Raw genomic sequence first — 20240 nt, forward strand, 5'->3', positions numbered from 1 at the left:
GTTGTTGGATATGAACTGCCTTTCAATTCAAACCCAGCTGCGAGATGAACATTGAGTAATGACTTCTATATCTGTTCATTCCTAATGAATAAAAACAGCTGCTGCTCACAGGAGGGTCACACAGTGCACAGATGGCTTAAAAGGATCCTAATAAATTTAATAAAAGCGTCTTTCCCCTTGTGTTCTTCACGTATTGCTTAGTACCTACCTACTTTACCTCTAGATGTTCTTTCTGTCTGACGAGCAGTATCACAATGATTCTCTTTAGGCTTTTTGGAGGGGCCCATATCATGGGGTTTTAATGATTATTTTTTACATGTTTTATTGTGATAATATAAAGTATTTTGCCATTGTAACCATTAAAAAAATTCTTTTAATGTTTATTTATTTTTGAGAAAGAGAGACAGAGGGCGAGCTGGGGAGGGACAGAAAGAGGGGGAGACACAGAATCCAAAGCAGGCTCCAGACTCCCAAGCTGTCAGCACAGAGCCAGACACGGGGCTCAAACTCACAGACCATGAGATCATGACCTGAGCTGAAGTCAGTGCTTAACTGACTGAGCCACCCAGGCGACCCTACCATTGTAACCATTCTTAAGCATTACAATTCAGTGGCACTAATTACGTTCGCAATCTTGTGCATCCATCACCACTCCCTAGTTCCAAAACTTTTTCAACACCCCAAACAGAAACTCATAACCACGGAGCAGTGATTCCCCAATACTTTCTTCCGGCAGCGAGTGTAGTGATTTTAGCATAATGTCTATGGGAACTGGCCTTATAGGTTCTTGCTTCATTTAAACAGCCTTGTTAGTAGTGAATGAACTATTCCAGTTAAGCTCATTTTCCAGATAACTAAACCACAGGCTCCAAAAGCTTTTTTTTTTTTTTTTTTTTTTTTAACTCAATAAAAATCTTTTAGTTGATAGATTTTTCACAGGACTTGTTTTTTTTTTTTTTAAGGATACTCCTGGATTCCTAAGCAGGGGATACCTAACATCTTAGAAAGTCTTCTTGATAGAGCAGAGCCATATAATAAATGTTTATTTTGAACTACACTGTAATAATGGCAGCTTTAGGGCCTATTGAATTGGTTGAATCATCTACCCTTCCACCAAATGGCCCCAGACTTCTCAGCTATTTTATTTTTTATTTTTGAGAGAAAGGGAACAAGTGAGTGACAGGCAGAGAGAGAGGGAGAGAGAGACAATCCCCTGAGGGGTGGAGAGAGACAGAGAAGAGGTAGAGAACCCCACGGAGGGCAGAGAGAGAGAAAGAGGACAGAGACAGAAGCAGAGCTCACCCAAAGTGGGGTTTAAGCTCTCCTGATGCAGGGCTCGAGCTCACAAATCATGAGATCATGACTGGAGCCGAAGACTGAGCCACCCAGGCACCTAACTTCTCGGCTATTTTAGTTCTGTACAAACTTTAGAGTTTTATTTCTTTTATTTCCCAACAAGCTGTCAACTTTCACTTGTCACAAATTTAAGAGTACTATTTTGGGGCACCTGAGTGGCTCAGTCAGTTAAGCGACCGACTTCGGCTTAGGTCATGATCTTGAGGTTCATGAGTTTGAGCCCCGCATCGGTCTCTGTGCTGACAGCTCGGAGCCTGGAGCCTGCTTCCGATTCTGTGACTCCCTCTCTCTCTGCCCCTCCCCTGCTTGCTCTCTCTCTCTCTCTCAAAAATGAATAAACATTAAAAAAAAATTTAAGAGTACTATTTTGTATTAGTTTTTTTTGTTTTTTAGTATTGTTGCTTTTTTTTTTTTTTGCTGAGTGAACTGCACATAAAATGAACGATTTCATTTATTTATTTATGTATAAATGATATTTTATTTTGAGAAAGAGAGAATGTGCATGAGAGTGAGGGAGGGACAGAGAGGAGAGAGAATTCCAAGCAGGCTCTGCACTGTCAGCACAGAGCCCTACTTGGGGCTCGATCTCATGAACCGAGAGATCATGACTTGAGCCAAAACCGAGTCGGATGCTTAACTGACTGAGCCACCCAGGCGCCCCTAAAATTAACCATTTTCAAGTGAAGTATTCAGTGGCACTGAATGTATTCACAAAGTTGTATAACTGCCACCTCTATCTAGTTCCAAAATATTGTCATCACCCCAAAGGGAAACCTCATTCCCATTAAGCAATTAGGGTACTGGGGATTTACTCAACAACACCTATGCCATTTCTACTCCAATATGCTGTGAACTTGGAAACTAGAACACCAGGCTTTCTAGGTCTCTATTGAAATAGGACTGGCTAGGTTCTGTGTACAGAGCTCAGGGGCTCCATTAGCAACATTCCAGAGCGTGAGTTTAATTCCACTGACACATGACAATCACTTTTAGCTACTTAAGGAGCTCCCCACTCCCTCAACACTTCACGCTTTGACATAATTGAGGTCATTTAATACATGTGACTTATGGAAGTATTTATCCATATGTTCAGCAAGAGAAATGTACAGAGCACCTACATGTTACCATAGCATTTTCATACTGCTCATGACAGGCTTCCACATGGGAACACGGGAGGTGGAGAGTGGCCCTGGGAAACCCTCTCACCCAGTGGCCCCCAACCTGGTTCACAGGCACCAGAATCACCTGGTGACAGATTTTTTAAAAGCAGGTATGGATCCCCACCCTGGACACATTGCATCAATATCTCCCAGGGTGGGGCCCAGGACTCTTTTTTTAAAAATGTTCGTTCACCAAATAGGGGCGCCTGGATGACTTGGTCGGTTAAGCGTCCGACTCTTGGTTTCCACTCTGGTCACGATCCCACGGTTTTGTGAGGTTGAGTGCTACCAGTGCAGAGCCTGCTTGGGAGTCTCTGTCTCTGTCTCCGTCTCCGTCTCTCTCTGCCCCTCCCCAATTTGTGCACATGCTCTTTCCCTCAAAATAAATAAACATTTTTTAAAAACAAAATGTTCACCAAATACTTCTACTACAGCTACTATGCTATTTGAATAACCCGTCTGGCCGGCTCTTTCTAGCCCGCATTTTACGTTTAAAGATGAAGGTCATTGTCCCACGGCCGCACGTGGCTGATCAGTGGAGCTCAGCAGCCAGCTTACCCGTGAAGGCCGCGGAGAGCGGCAGCACCAGGACGGCAAAGAGCACAAAAGCAAAGCAGGGGGCAAGGAGAAGGAGCGGGCACTGGGTTGGAAACACACAGACCCTTTCCTTTCCTTCGCGCTGCAATTTCCTTATGCATCTGCGAGGCCCAACCTTCTGGCAAGTCGGCAGATGGCAGGAGGTCACTCAACGAGAAGGGGGGAGGTGCAAGCCAGGACTTGCCTCTCTGAGAGAGCTGAATGTCTCTGATGCTCGTGCTGCCGACTCTAAGACCCACATTTCCTGCACCACCTCTCTAAAGTCTGACAGCTTCTAGGAAAGGAGTTTATAAACTGCTGCTCTGCCAGTGCCAGGAAGCCAGAAGCCACCGGCATGAGCTGAGCCAGGCAGGATCAGCCCTGTGCTTCCTGGGAGCCCAGACCTGCTGCAGATGGTTCTTCCCTTCCCTGCCTCAGATTCGCTGACAACCTGATTTATCACTTCCAGAATTTGCTTCACGAAGTCTTTTTCCCTTTCCATTCATTTGGCCCCATGTCCCACAGAATATGATACGAGATGGTCTCCTAAAACTTCTCACTGACACACAGTGGAAGAGAGCTCTTAACTGCTTGGGGCTTTACTTCCTGTTGGTACCACCGTTTCGCCCTCCTGGCATTGGGAAGGGACGGAGACACAGCCTGGGTCCAGTCCTGGCTCCGTCACTCATTCGTCGTGTGGCTTCGGGAAAATTAGATGGCCTTCTGGGGTCTCACATTCCTCTTCTGTAAAATGCATTAGCAGACGCACACCCCAGCTCAGTATACGGCCACTATTATGATCAGGCAATTCTTTCCCCTTGTTACTTCTTGGTTTCCCCATCTGTTAAATGGCTTGCACGTACAGGTTTTGTTTAGACATTTTTTTTGTTAATTATGAATTTGAATGCCTTTTGGGTAGGCCTACACCCCAGTCCCTGCTTTTAAAGTTTAGACAGCATTACACATCCCGCTAGGTTCCAATGCCAGCCCCGAGAGCAGAGACAGAATCTCTGAGCGGATATCATGGTAGCCTTCTTAGCATTCTCTCTTTCCTCTCTAGGCAATCACCCCAATTTTTCTTTTGGTCTCCGCACCTGTCCACACCCCCATTCTCCTATGCAGTTCATGTGCTCCGGCACAAGCTGACTCCACCATGGACTTTGGAGAAGGGCATGAAGTTTAGCCCTAAATTAATCAGCAGAGTAGTTCTCATTGGGTATGTTATTATCTGGTGGATAAGCTCATGATTCATTCTGAGCCCAGCATACCCAAGGGGAGAAAAAAAAAAAAAAAGAAAAAAAAGCCTTCTCACTCTTCAGACAGAACTTCGAAAAATACGATTTCTCTCCCTCCCTCGCCACTGGTGTGCAAGCGCCGTGCTCGAAGGGCTGTTGGCCGCCATCTTGCCACCATGAAGGGGAGGCAGCCTGAGAATGACACGTGGAAGGCAAAAAGGAGAGGCAAGAAGAAACTAGGTCTTCAAAGGCATTTGTCACCCACTGAATCACACACCCATGAAGCTAACCTATTTCTGGACTTTCCCTTGATACGAACCAATAGATCCTCTGTATTATTTAAGCCAGTTTGAGTTGGATTTTCTCTTACTTACACTGAACCCTCTGTAATTAGTTTCATCTACAAGGCCCATTCCAGTTTCGGATTGTCAAAGACCACAGGTTGATTTGTGAGTCCCAGTCGTCTCAGGAGGAGAAAATTGCTAAGACTCACCCCACCAAACCGGAACCTCCACTACTACCCGCCCCGGAAGAGCAGGGTCCTGCCCGTCCCCTTCCTGCCAATCAATCTTGACCTTCACCTCCAAGAAATGTGGAGGATGACAGGCATGCGGAGTGATCTGCCCGGATGTTCACTCCTCCCTTCAAACTGCCCCTCCCTGAATGAGTGTAACACTGCCCACCAGAGCTGGTTTTTCATGGATGTGCAGCCCGTGCAGTGACACGGCGCCCTGTGCTTGGGGGGAAATTGCATTTGGCTTAACGCTCTCCTGCTGCGGTCTTGAATTTCTTAATGAGTTTATCTTTGAACTTGTATTTTGCAAGCATAGTCTAATGGGACAGTCGAGCCTGCGTGTGAGAAGATACGTGCCACGTGCGTCTGCCACTCTTGCTGCCGCGTTCTTGAATTTTGCTGGGCCCACGAGGTGTCAGCAAGACTCCAAATGAATACAAGGTAAGCATATTACAAGGAAGCAGGGGCACCGACCACCCTGAGGGCCACATTTCCCATTTGAACCAGAACTTGCCTCAAAGGCAGTCAGAGGCCGTGGTGTTCTAAGAAACACAAATGGCCAAGGAATCCTGTCACTTCCTTTCTTCCCCAGGTGGCCTCCCTCGGTGGCCAGCCGTTTCCCGCCAACATGATGACACACAAGGAAAGGGCAGTCAGGGCCATTGCTAGTTCCTTTGCCATTCAGTTCTACCTCATTCATCACAGAGTTTTGGTAAAAAGCACCCATGATCAAGAAGTGAAATGAAAATAATCACGGTAGTTTCGCGTAGTGTTTCTGCTGTTTTCCGGCAAAAACAAAGTACTTAAGACCTAGGTAACACGAATGTGTGATTTTGGTGATTCTACATGTGAGTCAGATGCCCTTTGCATTTATAGCTGTCATTAAACAATATTAAGGTGAATGGTGACATTTATGCTAATCATTTAAAATTGTTAATGAAGTGTATTTTATTTTTGTTTACTTAAAACAACATTAAATAGGAAATTAAAAATACAATGACAAATCAAAAGAGGTTGCTGAAGAAAGGATAAAGCTTTATGCACAGTACCCTAAACAGAGTTTTTTCCCTGCCTTTTGAACAAGGTGCTCGGCATTTTCATTTTGCAACCGGGCCTTGCAAATTATGTAGCTGGCTCTGTTGACTACAGGGGACACAGCGTTGCTGACAGTGTGCCCAGTTAAAGAGAGAGTTTCAGGAAATCTAGCCACATCTGTTTTAATTCCTGGTATAAAGTGGAGGTCAAGGAATAAACTACTTGCTGGGAAGTGGTAGGAAAGCAAGAAGCTGAAGCATCCCATCTCTATTTCTGGCCTTGAGCTTGTTAGCAGGATGATAAAGTGATTGACATCCCAGAAAACCCTTCACTGTCCTGCAGGCTTGTGACAGATGGCATCACCCGGCCATGTGTGTAATCCAGGTGTTGTGTTCAGTGACACAGAGACGTGGGGCAGCCCCAGAGGAGGCCCCTGCTGCACAAGCTTCCTACCTCCAAGCGAGTCAGGGAGAGAAGGCTCAGGCCAGAGCATCCCTAATGACAGCCCAGGGGAGAGCATGGTGAGCCTCCAGCTGGAGCCAGACCACTGGGGACCACATCTCACTCCAGGCCCACAGCAGGTTGTGTGAACTGCAGGGCCCCTGAACCCTGAGGGTTCAATGATCTTATTTAAAACACGATAATAATTATAGGACTTTGCTAACAGATCTGTTAAAATGATCATGTCATAACCCATGTAAGGCACGAAACACAAGGTCTGCTGCATGATAAACATGGGTGTTAGCCATTATCATTATCATCACTATTATCATTATTAAGGATGTGTGACTTCCCTTTGATTTCAGACCCCTCCTAGAGATCAAATGGGGAACTGGAAAAACAGCTGTGAGGGAGGCCCTATGGTTCCCACGGACTCTGATGAGCTGAGCAGGGACAGTCTTAAACCTAGAGCTGCCTGGAGTCAGGCCGTGCCCCAGCCCTGTCAGCAGCACCACTGTCTGGGTCTGAGGCTCAAACCCACTCAGCCTCAGAGACATCATTCTCAGGTTCTCTGAGAACTCCGGCTACAAAATCACAATCCCCACCGGCAGGACCTGGGAATCTGTGTTTGAAACCAGCGGCCTCCGGAGATGGTAAAGTAGGCCATCCACATGCCATCTTTCATGTGAGCTAGGCTGGCGATATTTCTGCCAGGCCTTCCTTAACAGCCCGGTTGCTCAGGGCAGTGTGAGGTATGGGGCTGCGGGGTTTCACCGGGATGAGTAATTAGCAGTGAACAGCACGGGGGCTTCTTTACCACTTGGACCAGCCACGCCACAGTCAGGGATCAGAAACCCGCACCTCTCCCCTGATCTCCCCCTGGGGGGGGCTGGTTCCACAGTCATGGGTCATCAGGGCTGAGCTGAAACAGAGGCTGAGCTCCCTGGTGACCTTGCTTGGGCCAGGATGGCAGTGTGACAGCAGTGACCGCCACTGATAAATACTGCTGTGCGTTTGAGCTTACTAAGCACTGGTTGCAATGTGGCTCAGCCCACTGCATCCTGGGTTCTGATCAAATGAGTCTCTATCAAGTCCATTGCAAAGAGCTCAGTGACAGAGCTAAATCAGCTGAGAGTCCCAAAGGAGAAAGTCATCCAGAGTTACAGCAATGTGGGAGGACGTCAGAATCAGAAGGTGGGAGCCAAACCATTCTTTATGCCAAGAGCACAAATAAACTGCCTCCTGACTTAGTGAGGACTATGAAGAGGAGGGCAGTGTCCCAGTTAGCCAGCTCAGCGTTCTTGCTCAACCTCGAAGTGGGTTTAACCCCGCTGCTCCCACCATCGCTGGTTAGAGACGAGGGAGTACCCGGCTATGGGTCAAAGTGGGCAGCCAGAAGCATTCAAAGCATTTTTAAAAGGGGTAATCTTGATGGGAAAAGTGGGCGCGCTCCGCTTCGTTGTTCTCAAGGATGTCCAGAGCCTGTTTCCCGTGAGTAGCAAGTGTATCCCCCGCTCTCTTGCTTCAAGCAGAATAGTTCAACCCAGGAATTGAGACTAAAACCAGGTAGTTTTTCTCTGCAACGCCACCTTTCAGGGGTCCCACTGACTACCCAATGCCCAGCAGGCAAGTGACAAAGGGTGCAGGAGGATGACCTCCCAACTGCCCTCCCAACTTCCCTAGATCCGTAAAGGCACCAAACCCCGTCCCCTATGCCACTTCTGGTACCGTCAGCATCCTGTCTCTGCCTCGTCTTTCCCATCCGTCCCTCTTCCCCTGCTGTGTAAGCACCTGCTGTATCCTCTCACCTGGCCTGTTTTGCAGCCACCCACTCACCCCCAGAGGTAATGGCCCCTAGCCGCTTGCAGGAGGTGGCATTTGCTTCCACTGCCTGCTTTGAAGGGGGATGGACTTCATTACCGATATTCAAAATGGCCACGATGAGCCACACCAGCTCAGATCTCACAGCCTCACAAGGGAGATGAGAGGCGTACCCGAGGAGTGAAACAAATGTGTGTGTGACAGAGGCCACGAGTGGTGCACAGAGCAGCAAGCAGCCCAGAGGAAGAGAGTCCCCAGGAAATCGAGGAACGCTTCCAGGAGAAGGCAATATGGCCCTGGTGTTAATGGCTGGATAGGGTTTTGAAAGGCTGAGCTGTGGACAGATGGCTTTTCAAGTCAAAGGGAAGACCCTGGAGAAAACAAAAGATTCAAGTACAAGACGCTCACGGTGGTTTTGGGAAGTGGCAGCTCGGCGAGTTTAGCTGAATGCAGGTGGTTCGTAGCAAGACGAATGAGAGATGAGGTTGGAAGGAGATGTTGAGAAGAGGGGGTATTTGGACTTTATTAGGAAGATAAAGGGAGTTGCAGGATTTGGAGCTGGGGTGACACAATCAAAGTCAAACCACTGGAAAAAGGATGGGGCTATGGCGATGGGGCAGAGAGAGCAGGGGAGAGGCTGAGCTGTGGTCTAGCCTGGTGAGCAACCAAAGGTGCAGATGTGATAGGACCTTGAGTACCAGTGAGGTGTGGGCATGAAGGAAAGAAAGGAACAGAAAAGGACTCCAGTGCTGTGCTTGGGCGACAAGGATGGTGGTGGCATTGACAGAGATGCGAGGGACAGAAAGACGGGGAGCTTTTGGGAAAGAGCATGTGTTTGGTTCAGAATTCACTGCCTTTAATGTGCCAGGTGACTGTGTCGGAATCTGTGAACCCAGAGCCCCAGGACTTTCTGAAACCACCCCGTTGCCCACATTCTTGACTTCCCCAAGGTTCAAGGTTTCCAGGTGTTCATGTAACGGGATGAATTAGTGAGAAGCACTGGGCCAACAGATGTCAGAATCTCTTTCTCCGGCAAGGGTGGCAACTTGGTGTTTCCAGTGTGTGGGACAGCAGTTCCATGGGGCTGTCCCAAAGGAAAAGGATGGAGCCCCGATGGGGAGAGCATTGGGGGGAGAGGGGGAGGGCAGCCCTCCTAAGCCCATGAGAAATGGAGTTTTTGATGGAACCTGTGGTTGGTGGCCCTCTTCCTGGAAGCTTCCAGAGAGAATTACAGGGAGCACCTAGAAGGGGGCACCAGACCCCCAGCCCTGTAAAGGTCCCGTTGGCCCAAGCCTGACACCAGTGTTGGCTCTATGCAAAGACAGCGTGCTCCTGGGAACAGGGGGAAACAGGGGGCTCCTGGTTTGTGCAGGAAACAAGGAGTCTGGGTGCGGGAAAGTGGAAACCCCCCTTGTCTGGAAGTGACGATGCCCTTTCTCCCAAGACAAGCATTTTCTGCTCCTAAGCTGTGTGTCCTTAAAGCTACCTCCACTGGGAGAGCCCCTTTTAAAAGTTGCACAAGGGGGCTGAATAGGCTAATAATGGCCTTGTCCAGAGAGGGGAAGCATTCTCTGCTCCAACCCCCCAAAAGAGGGATCCCCCTCAACTCCTACAAACTGAATTCCTGTGTGACTGAAATGCTCAAGATTGATTTTCTTGCTACTGTGGCAAGTAGGAAACTGAAGTCAGATTAATTTCATCCAGAAGGAGAGAAGTTTTTAAGTTTTAAAAAGTACATTAAAAATAACACAACACAACATAACGTGCTATTTCTCATAGCCAGAACTGTCGAATAAAATTGCCACTCGACATTCAGCACACTGAGTATTGTGAGCCTCCCTCCACCTCGCTGAGGGGATGCATACACCCAGGGTCACAGTTCTTTGGGTCCAGTTGCAGGCTGGCAGCCATCTCTCCCGGTGTCCCTCCTGAGTCTGTGCTTTGTTGGCCCCTTTTCAGCTGCTATCTCTGTGTGGAGCTAAAAGCACTTCCCAGGATGCCCTGACAAGTGCAAATGACCTGGGTTCACTACACTCATTGCATTTAATTGAGTTATCCTGTGATGGCTAGAGGCCGGCCACACATACCGTACATGCATTCATCAAGATTTCATTGCTTCCCAGTTATTAAATTCATCCTCCAGGCCAGTGTCAGGGCACAGGGAAGCAAATGTATGGGAGCAGAGTGAACTTGATGGAAAAGAATATATAAGATGGGAGGTAGGGGCGCCTGCGTGGCTCAGTTGGTTAAGCATCTGACTTCAGTTCAGGTCATGAGCTCATGGTTCGTGGGTTTGAGTCCTGCATCAGGCTCTGTGCTGACAGCTCAGAGCCTGGAGCCTGTTTCAGATTCTGTGTTTCCCTCTCTCTCTGCTCCTCCCCTGCTCATGCTCGCTTTCTCTCTCTCACTCTCTCTCAAAAATAAATAAACATTAAAAAATTTTTTAAATAGAACATTCCTTACTTTGGATTTGTCAGATGTCCCTTTGTGTTTAGATTGAGGTTGTCCATTCTTGGCCAGATTGCTGCATTGGTGATGTTAATTTTGAAACTCAAAGTGTTTCCCATTTTTCCCACTGCATAATTACTATTTTTTCTCTCCCTTCTACCCAATAAAGAGTCTGTGGAAGGATTCTAAAACATTGCGAGCATCCTACGGGTCACCAAAATTTCCTCTTCCGATGGAGATTCTTGCCCAATCCAATCTTTTTGTTTTATGTTTATTTATTTTCAGAGAGAGAGAGAGGGAGCGAGCAAATGAGGAAGGGGCAGAGAGAGAATCCCAAGCAGGCTCTATAGCCCAATGTGGGGCTTGAACTCAAGAACCATGAGATCATGACCTGAGCTGAAGTCAGTTGCTTAACTGACTGAGCCACCCAGGCGCCCCTTATCCGATCCAATCTTTACCTAAGAGGGCAGGTGGGACATAGGAGAGATCTGGGTGGAGAGGTGCACTTTTGGGAGCCCCAGGGAACAAAGGGAGCCTAGTGTTTCCAGGGAAGCTGAGACATTTTTTGTCTGGCTGCATTTTCCAGGGTAACAAGTCAGAAAGCAAGAGATGACACAAGAGGCGAGGAGGGCTCAGCTTACAAAGTGTCTTTTGGGTGATCTGAAGTCCTGTGGGAATGGGGAGTCACCAAGCAGGGAGAGACCTCCCTGGCCATGTGTGGAGTGTGTGCAGAGGGGACCAGGCAGGGGACGGGGGAGCACACAGGAGGTCCTGCCACGGTCCGGGATGAAGACAGCGTTGTTCACAGAACAAAAAGTGAAAGCTCAGGGATCGAGGAGACCACAGATGGAGGAGGGCCAACCAAAGGCTTTCTAGTGCCCTTCAAGGGCACTTGAAGAGCTGATGGCCCAGACCAGGGGACTTGCGGTACAACATGGAAACACCCTTTTCTGGGAAGCCCTGAGAGTGACACCTCCTCTCTTGACAACTTGGCCTCGCTGTCAGGGCTCTCACTGCCAGAATGGGTAGGGATGTGTGTGGAGAGGTGGGGTGGGAGTGAACTTCGGGAGAACATAGAACTATTGTTCTATGGCCAAAGGTGTTGCCTCTTCCGGAGGCCAGCGAACCTGCCTGTGCATTTTCATTCCTTCCAGAGCATCAGAGCCTCTGGGCAGAGGCTCCAGCACCATGGTGGGTGTGCTCCAGTGGGGAAAGGGGCAGTGGCCCCCAGAGCCATCCCGGGGAGTAAAATGTTAGGTTGTGCTTGAGGAGGATGAGATGGGACCGGATACATCAGCTAGAGGAGAAGGTGGTTCATTCATTCACCCGTCTAGTCATCCCGTGGGCAGCTGCTGTGTTCCTACTACGTGCCAGGCCCTGCTGGAGGTGTGGGGATGCAGCAGTGAACCAGACAGCCCACGAGGAAAGGGGTGTGGGGAGCTGGAGATAGTACCTGGCTGTCCACATGTCAATAGCGCTGTAGCCAAGCACCCATCGTTGTCCCCTCCACCTTAGTCTGTTCTGCCTACTGACTGCTGCCTCCGGATAGAATTGCTCTAAGATTTTACAGACTGTGAATAAAGGGAACCTTGTGGAAAGGCTTAAACAACATCTCACCATGAGGTGAACGCTCAAAGAAGGAAACTCAAAGCTTGGGACTTGCATTCAGGATATTCCGAATGTCATGATACAGTGGGCCTTCTGTAACATGGTCCAGCCCCTTGGGACACAGGGGGCTCCAGCAGGGGGTGGGGGGGGGGGAGTCCAATTTGGTAAGGAGAGACGGTGCAGTGGGCACAAGGAAAAGCTACCCCAAATGCAAAGGCAATTGTTCCACACCTCCCTGCCATGTCTCCCAGCTCCAATGCCATTATACATTGGTTGTTATCGGTGACCCCATTCACGCAAACATTTTTTTGAACACATATTATATTGAAAACACATTCTGCGTACTATAGAAAAGTAAAGTTTAATATATAAGGAGTAGAACTAGAAGGTACTAGCAGAGGGCAGGACACTGAGCCAAGCACAGACCAGCCACATGGGTCACTTGTTCACAGGCTCTATCACATGACCAACAAGTCATGGGATCCCAGAGCCCCAAATCCTTCAAAACTAGGACATTTCTCAGGGCTGTGACTCACCGTTGCTGGCGATTTTCTAAATGCATCGATGACACTCCTTCTCCAGACCTCCTGGCATTGTTCTTTCTCTGCTGACAGAGATCTGGGGATCAAACATGATTTTTTAGAAAGGCTATGGCAGGGTTTACTCAGCACCGATTAGCCACCGCCATGCTCACTGTCTGTGCCTGCACGGTGGCCTCAGTCAGCCTGGGATTTGGGGTGCCCGCTTCCGTGCTGGTCTCATGGCAGGTGTGGCCTTGTTAGCCGTTATCTGGCAGGTAGGGAAAGCGCCTCTCATTTCAGGAATGAGGGAATCAAGCTCAGAGAGGGTAAGAGGCTTGCCCACTGATGCCCAGCTGGGAAGATACAGGGTCGGGAGGGTGAGATGGTAATAGCTATCACTCTCCGAGGAGCCGTTATATGTCTGGTGTTGTGTTAGCTCTTTAGAGACAAATTCTCATATTTAATCCCCACAACGATCCTGTCTGGGAAGTAGCATTAACTCTAGTTTACAGAAGGTGTCTCGGGGACCCAGAGAAGCTAAGACTGACCGTAAAGCCAGAGCTGACAACTGGCAGCATCTACACAGGACCCAGGTATACCGACAGAGCTGGAGCCCTTCCTGCTTCACACACACATCACTGCTCTGCATTGTAACACTACTCCCTGAGGGCCCAAGGACAAAGGGTAACCACAGACTTGACCGTAGTTCTTGTGACTGAGACCCAAGAAGCCTGTATCCCATCCCAGCCTCACCGGGGGCTTGCCATGGTCTGAGCAAGTTGGTTGACCCGATGAGAAAGATCTCCCTTTCCTTGGAAGAAGCATGCGTTAATTTTACTTATTTTTTAAAAATGTGTTGGGGCCCCTGGGTGGCTCAGTCAGTTAAGCGTCTGACTTCAGCTCAGGTCATGATCTCACAGTTTGTGAGTTCAAGCCCCACATGGGGCTGTATGCTGACCGGTCAGAGCCTGGAGCCTGCTTCAGATTCTGTCTCCCTTTCTCTCTGGCCCCTCCCCCACTCGCACTCTCTCTCTCAAAAATAAATAAACATTAAAAAATTTTTTAAAAATGTGTTTATGTATGTGTTTGTTTGTTTGTTTGTTTGTTTATCAAGAGAGAGAGAGTACGAGAGAGAGCAGGGGAGGGGCAGAGAGGGGAAGGGAAAGAATCCCACGCAGGTTCTGCACTGCCAGGACCGAGCCTGACGCAGGGCTCAAACTCACAAACTGTGACACAGTGACCTGAGCCAAAGTCAGATACTTAACCAAATGAGCCCCCCAGGTGCCCCAAAGATTTTATTTTTCAGTAATCGCTGCACTCAACATGGAGCCAGAACCTACAGCCCTGAGGTCAAGAGTCACATGCTCTACTGACTGAGCCAGCCAGGCACCTCAGTATAGCCATTAATTTTATAATACCCAATGAAACTCCAACCAATCAAGTAAGACAGTAAGTTCCCCTGCCCAGGAGAATGATGTCACCCTGTAAAGACATTAAGGGGAACGGTTGTGGGGTGGGGGCAGATTTCTGTTCCTTTCGCCTGAAGCCTGGTTATGGGCAGTTGTACAATTTTCTACTTGGGAGAAGTTTTTGTTGCTCGGCAGACTTTGGTCTCTGGGAGGGCTGGCTGACCCAGGCGGGATACAAAAGACAGGGTGCTAACAAAAAGTGTCTCCAGGAACCTGTACTGAACGGGCACAGCTCCATTTGCAGGCATGCTCTGGGACGGGCAAGGTGGGTGCAGGGGAGCGGGAGACGCAGGCTTCCAGTCACGGAATGAGTAAGTCACGGGGATCAAAGGCACTGCTCAGGGAACACAGCCAGTGTTATTGTAACAGTGTCAGATGGTGACAGATGGTTGCTACACCTGTAGCGAGAGCCCCCGGTGCAACGTACCGACTTGTTGAATCACGATGCAGTACACCTGCAACTAATGGAACATTGTGTGTCAGCTCTACTCACACAAAGAGAAAATTAATGTTCAGGAAACAAGTAAATAAAACAAAATCAAACCTCATCAGCGCTAGTCGCGCCGCGGTTCGCAGTGGGGGGGAGCAGGGCATCTTGGCAGTATTCCGTGCAGCCCTCCTGGGAGGAAAGACCTTCACGCGGGGGAAGCTGGCAGTGACAGGTGGGTATTTGCAGCGCGGGGACAGAGGTGGAAATGATGGCTAAGAAGCAGGGCCGCCTGAAGCTGTTGTTCACTGTGATTTACTCCACTGCCATCGCTCGGCGGGAGCCTGCTGGCAGGAGGCCACCCGGGCAGGCAGCGCTTTCTCTGGCAGCGTCTCTCCCCCGCTGATCCTCTGCTAACTCTCGGGCTGGGTGATTGAGCCAGCGCTTCCAGCTCCGGGGATTACGATGAGATACGGGGCTTTTATTCCCCATCACTTTGCTTCGGGGACATGTCACACTCAAAACCTGGCCTGGTATCTGCAGAATCCCCTTCGTGGCAAGTAAGAGTCAATGTGACAGGGGACAGGGGGGTCTCAAACCAGAGGCACAGCACTGATGTGCTGCCCCGGTCCCCCACTTGCTACCTCATTTCATCCGCCGGCCCCCCAGGAGGCAGGCACGCCCCATGTTACAGGAAGAACCGAGATTCACACCGTTTGTACGTTCAAAGTCACTCAGCCGGTGAGCGGGAGAGCTGGCATCTGAAATGAGACCTCCGTGACTGTCCGAAGCCTGGTCTCGGTGACCTCCAAGCCCATGGTCTCTCCCCCTCCTCACCACAGCAGGAGGAAAGGCGCGGACACCTAGAAAGAAAGGCTCCCCGGCGTGAGTCAAGGGCTGCGAGGTCGGTGCGCTTTTTCCATCGGTCCTGTGGATGCACAATCTTATCTCCCCAGGGAAGGAGTACTATCCCCATTTTACAGATGAGGAAACTGGGGGTCGGAAGAACCGAGCCCAAGGTCACAGAGCTAGGTTCAGGTGTCTAAAGATCTGCCAAACTCAAGATGCCTGGTCTCCCTCGACCAGAGCCGACTTTGGAAGTCCCCATTACAGTGAGGTGATGAAAGAGCTTGGTGAACAACTCCACAAACAGCTGTTCAAGTGTCTCTTCACGAGGCTCCACTTTTTCCACACTATCCTTGCAGAATCCATCCCCTTGGCATCCCCACACACAGAGAATCTGGAAAACTGCAGCCGTGAATAAGCAACAGCCTCCTTCCACATCGTTTACTCGGCTTCCCACGGAGAGGCGTGAAATGAGGCCACTCCTCTGGCCTGATGGGATTTTCCAGGTGCATGTCCTTTGGTTAAACAGAAAGCAGGCCCTCAGTCATAAACAGCTGGTTGCTGAATGAATTACAGATGTATTGTCGGTGTCCACACTTATGGAGGTCGATTACCACGGGGGTGCCACACAAGCGAGGCCACTTAAAACCCCGTCTAGACAACAACCATCCTGTACCTGAGGACAAGCCCAGGTGTTGAAAAGGGCAGGAGGGGGCTCTGGCTCAGCAGGGCTCCTCATAGGGAGGGACAGCTCCTTCCCTCCCCCTTCTGAGGTAAAGAACAGTTGTGTCTCATGTATGACACAAAGCCCTCGCTCTGGGCAAGTCCGGTCATGTGTATGTGCTGGCCGGTCTGAGGGGAGAGAAACCCCAGTCCCTCTACCTCTGGCAGCATCAGAGACTGTGTTCCCGGTCCCTACGTGGCTCTCTTCCTGTCTCAGCTCCAGATGTCCTGCCTCCCTGCCCTCTCGGCCTTTGGAGTTCTAGAACTTGTGGACTTCACTAACAGGCCCTGGGCACCGTGGATGGGTACGTAAATAACATTTAGAAGCTGGTGGAATTTTCTTCTCAGGGGTTGGTGTGGACTTCACATCTAGCCAGGGGCCATAACATTTTCCTCCTCCATCATACATAGTGTTCAGACTTGTGTGTGGAGTTGAATTGTTCCTATCATACCTACAACCCAAGATATCCCATGTTTAAAAAAAATTTTTTTTAGCGTTTACTTATTTTTGAGGGCAGGGGGAGGGACAGACAGAGAGGAAGACAGAGGATCCGAAGCAGGCTCTGTGCTGACCGCACAGGCTCGAGCTCACAAACCGTGAGATCGTGACCTGAGCTGAAGTCGGACGCCTAACCAACTGAGCCACCCAGGTGCCCCCAAGATATTCCAGTTTGTAAATCCACAACAGCTTTGTGGAAACCATCTGAGCTTGTCTGTGTCACATCAGAACAGTACAAACGTTGGTACCTTGGGACCGTAAATGGGGTAGGAGACACGCACATTAGTTTCCCTGTGAAACTTGAACAGTGTCCACTATAAGAAACAGGGTAAGGAGGCACAGAGAACTTCTTAGATTCAAATATCCCAGAGTGACTGATCTTTGTAGTCTCTAACTGCAAAGAGTGGTAGAAATGTCCATTTAAAAACCAAAGATATCCTTATTGGTAACAAGATCAGACCCCGTAAAGCGGGATCCAAAAGAACACACCGACACAAGGTACAGGTTTTGAGATCATTTCGTAAGTGGGGCAATTCTTGTTTCCTCAAGCCCTTTATTTTCATAAGCCGGTGAGATGGATGAGAACTAAAAGAGAATGATGTGCTACTAATTCCGTCACGCCTTCAAGAATGTCCCCGAAGAGACAGGTGGCTGTGACCTTGCAGCTGAGCTCTGGCGCTCAGCCAGAAAGCGATGACAGAATTCCCATGCAGAGTCCCAAATGCTGGCCAAGCAGCCTTCATAAATTGTGTTCAACTGCACTGATAAGGAATGACATGTTAATTAAAACAACTGCGAGCTATCATCTTTCCCTTATCAGCTTGGCAAAGATCGAACAGTTTAAGATGTTAGTGAGGAGACAGAAAAACAGAGCTAAGGATACGTTGTTGGTACCACTTCTTTGGAGGGGTATTTGGCACAATCTGTCACAACCTGAGTGGGCAGGGTGATGCGTATAATACGACTTCATTGGTGTGAAAACCGTCTCCACAAATGCACAGGAAAAGCTCAGAAGCAGACACACCCCGCGTTAAGAACCACTGCATCTGGAGAGATGAACCAGAACTCGGGCCATGGGGTAGGGTCTGAAGAAAGGGCTGGAGGCATGAATGCAAAGTATTTTCGTTTGTAATTTATACCCTAATCCTGCCTTACCTTTCTACCCCTGAGCCGGTTTTATGTTTATAATTTAAAACATTGAAGAAGTATTTTTTTGAAAGGAAATCAGTTAAATTGTTTCCCCCCAATTCCAGAGATAAAAAGTAGCCTGAGGGGGCATAGACAAGCAGAAACAAGTCACTAGAGAAACAAAAAAGGGAGATAGGATGTGGTGGTGTGACGGTAGTGGGGAGATACTGTTTCTCTCTCTCTCTCTCTTTTTTCTTTTTATCTATTTTTTAGAGAGAAAGACAGAGCACAAGCGGGGGAGGGGCAGGGAGAGGAGACACAGAATCCGAAGCAGGCTCCAGGCTCTGAGCTAACAGCACAGAGACCGACGCGGGACTCGAACTCACAAACAGCGAGATTATGACCTGAGCCAAAGCTGGACGCTCAACTGACTGAGGCACCCAGGCGCGTCTACTCTGTTTCTCTTTTGGAATACTGTCTTTAACATTACAGAAGTAAACTAACAGAAAATTCAATTAGAGGGAAAAGAAAACCATTTGTCACTATAAACAACTGCAGAACACGTAGCCCATCAACTGTTAGTATTTTAAGAGCTTTTCTTCCAAGTGTGTGGATATGTACCTATACGTGTACACATGCATGCACAAAGACACGCATTTTAAATGGCCGCATTCATGGGTACATTAAATTAACACTCCACGTTTTGACATGAGAACTCTTTCGGTAATTATGTGGTCTTCATAACCATCATTTTAATAGTTCTACCACATTCCACAGAGCAGGATGTATATCATCCTATGCCTAACCATAACCTGGTTATTGGATATTTACTTACAATTTCTGATTATTTTGACTAATCCTAGGAGACATATATGTCCATGAAGATTGCTTTTTCCATACATTAGATACTTCCTTAGAATAAATAATTAGATGTGGGATTACCGAATTTAGGGGGGTGAACAATTTTATGGCTTTTAAGATATAATTAACTTCCCAAAGAGTTGTATCCATTTACAATGTCACTAGCAATACAGCAAAGTGCCCGTTTCACCGTATCCTAGCCAGCATTCAGAGTTAGAAAGGCTAGAGCATTTTTATTATTTTAATAGGCAAAAATGGAATTTAATTACGATTTTAATTTAATTTTTGTTTACCAGGGATATTGCACATTGTTTCATGACTTGTTTGGTTTTTGGTTGTCTTCTCCTTTTGTGAATTAGTTTTTATGATATTTGATGTGGATTTATTTCAATTCAAAGCAAAAACAAATACCTTTGAGGTACCAAGCCCACCAAAAAAGCTGTAATTGGAAAATACAGTAGCAAATCTGCTTTTTTATTCACAGAACTCACTGTGTGAATTTACAGGTTTAAATCAAAGATCTATTCACTGCTAAGGTGGGAACATGTCAGGGGCACCTGGGTGACTCAGTCAGTTAAGCATCCGACTCTTGATTTTGGGTCATGATCTTATGGTTGGTGAGATCAAGCCCCACATGGGACTCTGTGCTGACAGCGTGGAGCTTGGGATTTCCTCTCTCCCTCCCTCTCTGTTCCTCCTCAGCTCATACTCTCTCTCTCTCTCTCTCAAAAATAAATAAATAAAGATTAAAAATTTTTTTAAAAGGTGGGAACATGGCAAAACTCACAAAATTCAGTGACATGCTCCTTAGCCCTTCTAAACTGAAGCTCTTCTAAGAGCGCAATCCCTCAAATACAGGAGATGCCCAATAGAGTAGAACCATGTTAATCTTCGTGATAATGACAATTTTAGTTAATTTCAAAAGTTTCTAAGTAATAAGAAAATGAAAATGCTTCTTGCTTGGTAGGTTTTCTTTTTTTGGTAGAAATCTGAAACAGGAAGAGATTGGGGTAGGGAGCTGGGCAGTACTATCTCTCCAGTGTGAATTAACAATGACCTAGAAGTTCATCCTTATGTAAGACGGTGAGAGGATTGCTTGTCTCACGTGTGCTTCTGCGTCAATAAGAATAGTGATGACAAGGGGCGCCTAGGTGGCTCAGTCGGTTGAGCATCTGACTTTGGCTCAGGTCATGATCCCATGGTTCATGGGTTCAAGCCCCGCGTCAGGCTTGGTGCTGACAGCTCAGAGCCAGGCGCCTGCTTCAATTCTGTGTCTCCCTCTCTCTCTGCCCCTCCACCACTCGTGCTCTGTCTCTCAGAAATAAAACATTAAGAAAAATTTTTAAAAGAGAATAGTGATAATAGCTCCTGTTGCTTTCTCTCCTGGAAGCTGACCGATAACAAAGGGCAGAAGGAAATTAATTGATAATAATTGCCAAATGACATTCTTCAGTTTTCAGTCCAGTTGGTGTATCTCAGTGGTCCTCACCCAGAGGCAGCTTTGCTCCCCAAGGGACCCTCGGCAGTATCTGCAGACGTTTTTGATTGTCATGACTAAGGGTGGGGGTGGTG

The sequence above is a fragment of the Panthera onca genome, chromosome A1 (assembly GCF_046562875.1).
Source record: "Panthera onca isolate mPanOnc1 chromosome A1, mPanOnc1 haplotype 2, whole genome shotgun sequence".
In the NCBI taxonomy this organism is placed as follows: domain Eukaryota; kingdom Metazoa; phylum Chordata; class Mammalia; order Carnivora; family Felidae; genus Panthera; species Panthera onca.